At 49.4% G+C, this 8,274-nt stretch overlaps 1 pseudogene; it reads right to left on the minus strand.

Annotated features, from left to right (window-relative positions):
- Positions 1–2,422: 2,422 nt before the first annotated feature.
- LOC110545605 (ornithine decarboxylase-like) lies at positions 2,423–5,478 on the minus strand (annotated as a pseudogene).
- Between the last annotated feature and the right edge of the window lie 2,796 nt (positions 5,479–8,274).

An 8,274-nucleotide genomic window follows, 5' to 3' on the forward strand; every position in this document is an offset into this window, starting at 1 on the left:
ACAAATCCCCCAGAGCCTGCACAATCAGAATACAGTATATTGCTTAAGAAAAATGGCAGCAGGAGGCTCTCCTCCAGGTCCTATGATGCCTCCAGTGACAGATACTTGGCTGGGTTAGAGCACCAGGCTTGCATTCTCTCCTATTGAGTAGGGCTGAAGTCCAGTTAGATGTCTGCTGATGGCCTCCAAGGTGTATGTGCCGCTTTTGCACTCTTCGGTTCATCTTGCCATGCTGGCCATTGCTGCTGTCCACAGATGGGTAAGTGTGCGAGTTAGGGTTAATATCGCTGTGATTAGACACCATGGCCAAACAATGTGGGGAAGAAAAGGTTGATTTGACTCTTCCCCACCACCTTCCATTACTAAAGGACGTCTGGACAGGAACTCAATCAGAGCAGGAGCCTGGAGGCAGGAACTGATGCAGAGGCCGTGGAGGGTGCCGTTTCCCCGGCTTGCTCCCCATGGCTTGCTCATCCTGCTTTCTTATAGAACTCAGGACCACCAGCCTAGAGATGGCACCCCCCACCATCCGCTGGGCCCTCCTGCATCAACCACTAATTAAGAAAATGCCCTGCAGGCTTGGGTAAAGCCCGATTTTATGGAGGGATTCTTCCCAACTGAGGCTTCTTTCTCTCAGGTGACTCTAGCTCATGTCAAGCTGACATGAAACTATCCAGCACAGTGGGGTTAGGGATGGCTTCTTCTCCTCTCGGTGTGCACAGCATCCTGTGATCCTATGAGAACCTGTCCTCAAGAAGGAGGCTTCCAGGCCAGTTCTGTCTTGGATCCTGTGTCTCAATCTGTGGTGTCTCCGCAGTTCGTCTTACCTTCCAGTTCTGTGATGCAACCAAGGGCCTCTGAGAAAGCAGCCAGAGCCATTTGATACTCTCGATCAGTTTGGTTTCTGTTCACTTTAAAACTTCAGTCTGTCTCTCAGAGTTGAGCCGTGCCTGGCCCCTGTGACCACAGAGTCTTTTATAACAAATGCCTGAGGTAGCCATTCTTAACTACTGATGACACTTTCGTAACTTGCTTGCAAAATCCCCACGCAGTCCTATAGAGGGAACGTGAGAAACTGGCTCCCCTAAACTCTGCCTTAGGAGACAGCTGCTGATTCATTGATGCAGCTCTGGTGAACACCAAATAAAGCTCTCTTTGACTTGGCTGTAGTTCCTGATTGGTGGTCTTTCTGCTCCTGTCTATGGGAGTAACATATTAGCCATGCCCATCATGTTTGGGGAGACTCATGGGCTCCCCTGAAAAACAACTTGAAGAGTTGTTTCTCATGCCTAGTACTGGGGATTTTGTTAAATCATTTATGGCTTTGGGGGGGGCGGGGCACCAACACTCCAAGAAACACAACACTGTTTAAACCACATACACATACATGTATGCATTATCTATACACCCAATACTGTGCTTTCCCGGGGTGGGGGGAGGTTCAAGCACCCTTGGTTATTTATTCCTCTCTCTCCCTCTCTCTCTGTATTGCACTTCCTCCCCACCCCCTAGTGAAATCCACCGATTTCCCAGCGGTGTCCTGACATCCCCCACCTCTGCAGCGCCTACTTCTCCTGCCATGGCCCCGCTGTACGTCTCTGGATCCTATTTACTCATGTTTTATATTCGTTCCGAAGACTGGGAGCCATGAACAACAACAAACAACCACGTGCTGTTTGTCTTTCCGGGCCTGGGATACCATCACTTAGCACAGCATTTCCAATTTCCATCAATCTTCTGCAAAGTTCATGATTTCTCTTTTAAAAGACGATTTCTTTATTTTTTACTTTATGTGTATGGCTGTACCGTGTGTGTGTGTGTGTGTGTGTGTGTGTGTGTGTGTGTGTTCCCTACAGAGGCCTGAAGAAGGTGGCAGGTCCTTTGGAACTGAAGTTATAGGCAGATGTAAGTGCTATGTCAGTGCTGGGAACGAAACCTGGGTCCCTGCAAAGTTTGTAATTTCACTTTTCTTTATAGCTGGATCATTATCTCACATTTCCGTTCATTGGCTGAAGGCCGCTCAGGTTGTTTCCACTTCCTCCCAATTGTGAACAGAGCAGCGATGTACTTGGCTGAGAAGTGTCTGTGGGTAGGATGTCGTCTGGGCAAATGACAGGAAGTGACGTAGCTGGGTCATACAAAGACTCATTTTCAGCTTTCGGACAATTCTCTCATTGATTCTAGAAAGGCTACACCAATCTGCAATCCCAGCAACACTGGGTGAGGGCTCCCTTCCCCGCATCTTCTCCAGCACCTGCTGTCTGTTGTTTTGCTGATCTTTGCCATTCTGACTGAAGTAAGATGAAATCTCACAATTGTTCTGATTTGTGCATCCCTTAAAACTAGGGACAATGAAGTTCTCTGAGCTATTTCTTTTCTTTCTTTTATTTCAAGATACTTTATTTTCAAAATAGGTCTCAACCGAAGCTTTTGGCCCATTCTGCCAAAGAACAAGCTACAAATGCTTGCTCAGCAGCTGCGGGCTACTCATCAGTGTCACGTCTGAAAAGCAAGAATCCATGGAAAACAAATATTTAAAGTTTCCTTAGGAACACAGGTAAATGTGATCCCCATCTCCAAGCCTTCCATACTGCATGGGCACCAACCCTACTCTTGCAAAGACATTCCAAAAACTAGCAGTAATTAAGTTAAATGGTCCCCCAAATCCCCTAATCCAAGCTAACCTTGCAGCAAAGAGCCACAGGAATGGCGTCTACACATTGGAAGCACAGGCTGCTGGGTGACGGTCCATCCTGCTCTCCTGGGCCCACGTGTGGGCAGAGTGCCAACCTCCTGCTCTTCCACTTCCAGCAGGAAGCCATGCCCCTGGGTCTGCTTCACGAGTTGCCACATTGGCCGTGACATTACATAGTAGATGGCTGGCCGCTGGAACCCACTGAAAGCAGCAGCAGCAGCAATAACGTGTGCCCCCACGTTCTCAAAGAGCACCCCATCACCCACATGCATTTCAGGCCGGTCGCAGCACTCAACGATCCAATCAAAGCCATGGCACATTGGTCCCCAGATGCCGGGTGAGTAACACTGCTCCTCTGGCTTGGGTCTCTGTATGAAGACATGGCCTCGTAATATCCCTGAGCCCTGTCCATCATCCTCAGTGCTACAGAGAGCATGCTCAGAACTTACCCTCGGCAGCAGAGGCCCTCCTATGCGCACGGTCATAAAGAATGCAGTTAAATGATTCATACACGCCATCATTCGCGGAACACGTGAAGGTTTGCTCACTTGGCTCATCTTCATCAGAGCCAGGCTGGTTCTTCCGTACAGTTTTTGTTTGTTTGTTTGTTGTTTTTGCGATGCTATTGAGTGCAAGCACGAAAGCTGATGCGTCATCGTACCTGCCTGGCTCGGCTATGATTCTCGCTCCAGAGTCTGACAGGAAGTAATTGTCCAGAGCCGCGTTGATTACACTGGCGATCTCTTCAAACTATACACGCCAAAACTGACTTCTGTTCCCGTGTCAGAGACCCAGCGGGCAGCCGGCACGGCCTGCACGCAGCTCTCAGGGTCGGCACACCCACTGCCCGCATGGAAGCTGACACCCAGGACATCACCATTTAGCTTCTTTGCCTGTTCCAAGAAGAGCCTGCTGGTTTTGAGTGTGGCACTTGACACCGAGGCCACAAACTGCTTTGGAATGGTCAGTGGCAAGCTGCAAAACCAACTTTGCCTTTGGATGCCCTCTGGCGACTTTCAGCAGCTCAATTTCACTGTCCGAAGTCAGCATTTGGATTCCATTACTGGAAGCATACTTGCTTTGAGACACTTGTTCACAAGGATTTGCATAGATAATCATCTCTGGAGGTACTCCAAGCCCTTGTGCCAACTGTATTTTAGCCTTGCTTGCAGTCAAATCCTGTCCTAATGACGGCTAGGGTGTTCCCTGCGGCTCCGCTGTCATCACCCTTGACATGAGGGAGAGCTTTTAGCTGTCTCAGATGCTTCTTTAGAAATTCTCCAAGGTTCAAGACGTAAAAAGCATCTGTATCATCAGAGGAAGAAAGTTTAGTAACTTCTGGTCCGGGAGGTCCTTGGCAGCGACGCCTTCATTGAGGACAGAGCCATCAAACTCTTCCTTTCACAGCTCTTGAGGTGCCTCGGAACAGAGCAAGGCAGAAATCCTTGAGACAGAATTCAGTTATTGCCAGCTCCTCCCAAGGCAAGTTTTCCAGGAACTCTGACCGCTGTCACCTTGGAGCAGTGGAAAGGCTCCCACAGCACATGGGCTGTTGCCCATGGCTGGCCCTGAGAATGCCCCCCCCCAGGCTCCTCCTTGAGCCCATCGAAGCCCCCCCACCCCACCCCGGGGCTCTGAGCCGGTGGCAGTGCTGTTTCTTGTCCATTTTTATTTCTCTTTTCGAGAACACTGTTCACATCCGGAGACCACTTTCAAATTGGGTCATTTGTTTTCTTGCCTCTGAGTTTTGAGTTCTCCATATATTCAGGATACTAACCCTCTGTCAGCTGCTCAGCCGGCAGGGTCTGTCCCGCTGTCAGGATTCCTCTTTACCTGCGAACGCTTCCTCGGCTGTGCGGGAACATAGTCCTGTGGGCTCTCACCTCCGGTTGCCAGCCTCGGCTCCGAGCAATGGGAACCTCGTCAGAAGGCCCTTTCCCGCCTATGTGTCTTGCAGGGCGCTGCCTGTGTGTTCTAAACATTTATTCTACGTAATGTATGAGAGCTACAGAAAAATGTCGCCTTTGCCCCTCCTCTAAGGCGTTTCCCTTTGCAGCAGAGAGCGGAGTTACCATGGGGTACCCTGGCCCCACTGAAGTGTCTACCAGGCACCCCCGACTGGAGGGCTCAGGGACGCTGCAGAAGGGGCGGGAGGGTTGTGAGAGATGGGGACCAGGAGCCGGCTGCTGTCTCCTCCCTGCGACAGGGAGTCTGCGTCCGTGACACCTCCACGCCATGGCCACTTAACAAGACCTGAGCCGAGGTAGCAGCATTTGACAAGGTGTGGATGGGGGAGGTCGGCGTGTCTCACCCCTAATGAAGGGTACAGGAAATGAACGGATGCTGAGAGAAGGAAAATCCCTCTTCTCCGGGAAGGAGCGCCACCACAGGGTTATCCGGTCCGAAGCAGTCAGTCCTAGACCCAAGAGCAAAGCCACATGGGCTCAGCCGGCGTTCGCGCCTGCGTGCATGTGTTGTGTGTGCGTCTGAGGTCACGAACTTGAGACGGAGGGAGTGAGGGACGCGGGAGGAGTTGGAGGGGGAGAGGGAGAGGGAGGAGGAACTAATGTAAATGCAGCACCTATGAATGACGTTTTCAAAAATTAAAGTAACAGCAACAACCACAAAAATCTAAATCAATCAACCAGCCAATTCTGGTGTCAGAATTCAGAAAGTTCGGAGCCTTGTATCCCACGGCGGAGGGGAGGGCTGAGACGCACCGGCAGGGTGCTGGGCGCGAGGGTGAGTCTCCCCCACGAAAACCTGAAGTCTGCGTGGACCATTCAGCCCCGGAGACTGCCATGCGCAGAACGGCCTGCAGGGGGCGACGGGGCGCTCGGAGCCACCCGAAGGGCTTTGGGGCCCGCAGGGGATGCTGACGATTTTGAGTTAGTCTTAGTTAACAACTCCTGGAGAGATTTCACAGTAGGAGTAGATGGCACCGTTTCTTAACCACGTAGAAGGAGAGAGAAAGAAACTGGAGCGAGGGGCAGGAATCCAAACAAAACTGCCAAGGGAGAGAAATATCTAGGGAATGTCCAGGGACGGGCAGAGCTGGCCACCCATGCCCAGCGTCCTCAGTTCCACCCTCAGCTCAAACCGCATACCTGCATTCAGGGCAGGAGGGTCACGGGTTAAAGGCCATCTCTGGCTGCATAGGAAGTTCTAGGCTAGCCCGGGTTACAAGAAGCCCTGCTCGCGGCAACATCGACCTACCTCACAGTAAAAGGAGAGAAGAGGATGATTTAGCGGGGACAGGAGCTTGCCGCCAGGCCCTTCAGCCCTTGCTGAGGTCTTCTGGAAAGACCTGAGTTCAATCCCTGGGACCCACGTACTGGAAGGAGAGAACTGGCGTCTGCAAGTAGCTCCCTGACTTACACATGCGCCCACCCGTCCCATGTACAAATGGATGTATTTTTATTTATTTATTTTTTAGGAAAAAAGGAAAAATATAAATAAGTTTTTATTGATTTATACTTAGAAATAGCATTTTGAATATATCATAAAGGTTCCTAAATAGAATACTAAAATTTGTTCTCCCATTTAAAAATACAATACAATAACTGTAAGAACACTAGAATTTGTTTTATCATTTTATTTTATTTTTGAGTCAGATGGAAAAAGAAGTATCATTATGTAGCATTGGCTGTCCTAGAACTCACTACGTAGACCAGGCTGACCCTAAACTTAGAGATCTGCTTTCCTCTGCCTCCTGAGTGCTGGGATTAAAGGCGTGCACCGCCAGCAGCCAGCTGTTTTACCATTTTAAATAAATGGTGGCACATGTCTGTAATTCCAGCACTTGGAAGACAGAGGCAGGCAGATCTCTGTCTACAGGTCAGCATGGTCTACACAGTGAGTTCCAGGGCAGCCAAGTCTACTCAGTAGACTGTCCCTTCCTCCCAAAAATAGTTTTACCATTTTAAATAAAACAGAAACTATCAATTTTCATTATTAAAATTTTATTGCATTATCCATTTAAAATTATAATATTTATAATTTATTTGAGAATTTTACACAGTGCATTATTATCACATTGGATTTCTACCTCTTCCTTACAACTCCATCTGGAATCCCCAACACAGCCCTCACTCAGCTTCATGTTGATAGTGTACAGAGCTCTGTTCGGTTCCTGTTTCCCATGGGTGAGTGGCTAGCCAGTGAATTGTCACCCTACAGGATATCCCTGAGGAAAACTGATAGGGTGGGGCTAGGGAGCACCTCCCTGTCTATGCTGGTTGCTCTTGAGCAGGGGACTATAGTCACAAGAAAAATACTATTAGACCGAATAATAGAGGGTAACAAGGGCTGATGAGAGGCACCCACCAATCAAGTATGGCTCTCCAGAACCATGTAAGGCTGAATGTGGGTAGAGGAGATGAAGGAGATGGAGGAGGAGGAGGAGACGGAGGAGATGGAGGAGGAAGAGATGGAGGAGGAGATAGAGGCAGAGATGGAGGAGAAGTAGACAGGAGATGGAGGAGGAGATGGAGAAGTAGGAGATGGAGGAGGAGATGGAAGAGGAGAAGATGGGGAAGGAGATGGAGGAAAAAGAGAAGGAGGAGATGGAGGAGGAGATGGAGGAAAAGGAAGAGGAGGAGATGGAGGAGGAGATGGAGGAGAAGATGGAGGAGGAGATGGAGGAAAAGGAAGAGGAGGAGATGGAGGAGGAGATGGGGAAAGAGATGGAGGAGAAGGAGATGGAGACACAGGAGACCACTGTGCGGCATATTTTTGTAGACTGAAATAAGTCAGTCACGGTGGGATAATCTGGAATGATTCCAGCACAGAAGGTCTCTGTCTCAGTCACACACGGGGGCACACAGGGCTTTTAGTATGGAAAATCAATGTCTATGTTGATAAAAGTAAATTAATTTATACGTGCCCACAAACATTTGCTGGGTAATAAATCATGCTGCGGGGCAGGTGGTGATGTAACCTCCTGGTTGCTCACAGAAGACCAAGGAAGGAACCTCATCATCACGAGGAAGCCACTAGAAGCTCACCTTCAGCCTTCAGACTTTTCCACGGAGAAGGAAACTTCCAGACTTTGTCCTTTCATTCAGTGGCTCCTCCGGGAGACTCTTGGTAACATCTGGGGTGTTTGTGGTTGGCAGGGGAGTGGGCGGAGACCAGAGAGATTGCTCCACACAGCTGTGATGCACAGCACACCCACCACAGAGTGAGATCAGCCTGATGCTGAAAAAAACCCCAGCCCCACAAGAATCTAGATTTTATTCATGCCTGAGACACTGCCTCACCATGGTGCCCAGGTTGGTGACAAAGTCTCAATCCGTTTGTTTCAGTCACATCTGGCCTGGATTTTATCATTCGTCTGTGAGTTGGATATCATGGTTTAAAGGTTTCTGCAACAAATGGATTATACGAATTAAGCAAGCTGGGTCCTTCTAGCACTTGAGAAGCTGAGGAAGGAGGATTTCTATGAGTTCCGGGCCAGTCTGGATGTTCCGGGCCAGTCTGGATTACAGGGTGAGACTCTTGTCTCAAAGATAAATACTCAATGGAAAGGAAATAGAAGGGAAAAAAGAGGAGTGTACAGGAGAGGAGTGGACAAGGAC

Source organism: Meriones unguiculatus, chromosome 17 (assembly GCF_030254825.1).
Source record: "Meriones unguiculatus strain TT.TT164.6M chromosome 17, Bangor_MerUng_6.1, whole genome shotgun sequence".
NCBI classification, from domain to species: Eukaryota; Metazoa; Chordata; class Mammalia; order Rodentia; family Muridae; genus Meriones; species Meriones unguiculatus.